Source organism: Lactuca sativa, chromosome 4, assembly GCF_002870075.4.
Source record: "Lactuca sativa cultivar Salinas chromosome 4, Lsat_Salinas_v11, whole genome shotgun sequence".
Taxonomy (NCBI): Eukaryota; Viridiplantae; Streptophyta; class Magnoliopsida; order Asterales; family Asteraceae; genus Lactuca; species Lactuca sativa.
The window spans coordinates 182,491,947-182,494,361 of record NC_056626.2 but is presented as its reverse complement, the minus strand read 5'-3'; the positions used below and the strand labels follow the sequence as shown (position 1 = coordinate 182,494,361).

Sequence of the window (2,415 nt, the reverse complement as noted above, 5' to 3'; positions counted from 1 at the left end):
AATCAAATAGTTGGCGGGCATAATGTTACCCCCAAATTTACTCTAAGAGAAACGAGCGAGTCCTGGTGTGTGTGGGTGGAAAAATACAAATACAAAATTAAAAATAAAAAAGATTGGAAGAAAATCACAAAATTTAACCTTAATAAGTAAAGGAAGCTCACTTGCAGTTGTGTCAAATTGTACAATCTTCATCACTAACATCAACTTCTTGTTGTTTGTCAAAAGGAGCAGCTGAAGCAACTATGACAGGAACTGCATACCAAAGGCAGCCTTTCATCGAATGGAATAAATAATAATAATAAAGTAAGATTAAATTTTTAAAAAAGAAAAAAGATAAGTATATGATGTTACCTTGATAGTAGCAGGGCAACACCTAAGGCATCGAGTATATTCCCATATATGTTTATCACAAGACCATCAAGTTTTGTAAGGGTAAATTGTGTGTATTCAATAAACATTGGAGGACCAAAAGTAAACTATTTTGAACTTCGTATTGTGGTGTTGCTGTGGGACTGCAATCGGACTTCAACAACTTCACCAGTAAATTTGAAGAAATTAACTCTACAAAGACAACTAGTTGTCGTAAAACTGATCATGGAAAATGAAGTTGAAAGACTCAAGGACAAAAACCACATACACATCTTTTTCTTCAATTTGGAAACTCAAATTTCCCATAAACAAAATTTTTGATCGAGTAGCTTGAGGAGTCGTGGGGGTTTGAGGATGCAATTTTACATTGTATTATTATAATAATGAAAAAATATAGATTACACATAAACAGGGTATAAAAGTGTTGGAACTATTACCAATATCTAGCCAGGTAGTATAGGACAATTTAACAGGACCACATTTCCTCCAATTATATCCATCTTCAGATGAGGAACTGTTGGAATTATTACCAATATCTCCATTTATTCTTTGATCTGCATCATCTTCATGATGTTCTTGAGATCTTTCAGAATTACCATTAAGAAAGCCTGAGTGAATATGGAGTGAAGATGTTTCATTTTGTGTTGGTTCAATCTTTTGTGGAGGGAATTGTCTTTCAGCTTGAACTAGAGTTTCATTATGTTGAAAAGATTGTGTAGACGTGAAAGGTGGATTCACCTAAATGATCCAAAAGAAACAATCATTAATGTTTAAAAATTTTTTTTTGAGAAAATAACTTTTAAAGGTATGTTTACTCTGCTTACATGATCACGAGATACAGGAGCTGAATCTGGGAAAGGCTTAAAGGCAAAAGAAGTGTTATTAGTGTCCTCAAAGAAATTTTCTTTAACCCTATTAGAGGAATCCAAGAACATCATGGAGCTTCTACCATTACCATTTGGAACAAATTGGAACTTTCCAGTAGTTGGAGATGGTTGAACCTACAACAGAAAGGATCATTTAGTATAGTAAATTACTAATCTACCCCTATTTTATCTAGTGAGCTTACCAATGAGTTGGAAAGGAAAACAGGTGATTCTAGAAAAGAAGTTGGGCTAACACCAGGTGAAAATAAATATGGAGATTGTTGAGTTTGTGAATTATCAGAAGATTTTATAATCTCTGTATTCAACCTAGGAGCATAATGACCGGCTCTAGTTGCCATTCTTTCAACAAGAGGTGCCCTTGAGCTCGTTTTTTGATCACCAAACTCACTTGATTTTGTCGCATCGCCATTTTCAGACCCGATTTGGGGATTTGGTCCAGGGAAAGTGAACCCGGTGTCGTTATTGGTATCGTTTTTTGGAGGGTCGGGTACTGATCTTGAACCAGGATCATCCCCCAACATAGCTGCAAAAAAAGACCTAGGGCTAGGGCTCGGAGGCATCCAATCGCCAACTATCCCACCATGATCGTCAAAACCACCCATGAAAATCGAAAGCTTTCTTCCTTTATTATCTGTTTAGTGGTTTGTTAGTTTTTCAGACTTCGAAATTTCACACAAAATCGAAACAGTGATGATGGTGTTTTATGTACGAAATCGTAGTGTTTTGGTTGTGATTTTTTGGAATCGTCAAGCTTTAAACAGTACTGATAGTGTTTTTATGTACGAATTAATCGATTGCGAAATAACAACAACAAATAAATGTAAATATTTAATTTCCGCTTTTGGTAAAACAATAAACCAAAAAAAACATTTGAATCGTCTACCCGATTGAAGTGGGTAGACCACAATAATAGAAGATAATACAGTTTTTCTAAAATGGGAATCGAAAATCGATGATATTCAAACATTCGCTTTTCATATATTCTCGTGGATTACGCCCAATTTTGCAATCCCGAACCAAAAATCGATATCCGAAAATGATCTAGCTAAAGGGAATTCATTAAAACCAGAGATCTGAATGGGATTGCAAAATCCAACCAACTTCAAATCAAATCTATCACTTCTTTCACACGAACAATTAAGGGTATAAACTACAGAAA

At 34.9% G+C, this 2,415-nt stretch overlaps 1 non-coding gene across 1 annotated transcript; it reads right to left on the bottom strand.

Annotated features, from left to right (window-relative positions):
- Window positions 1-1,007: 1,007 nt before the first annotated feature.
- Window positions 1,008-1,570, bottom strand: LOC111900831 (uncharacterized). Its single transcript, XR_008232188.1, has 3 exons — window positions 1,439-1,570; window positions 1,194-1,370; window positions 1,008-1,107 (listed from the first exon to the last, which is right to left on the bottom strand). It is a non-coding gene; the product is annotated as an uncharacterized LOC111900831 (transcript).
- Window positions 1,571-2,415: the final 845 nt, after the last annotated feature.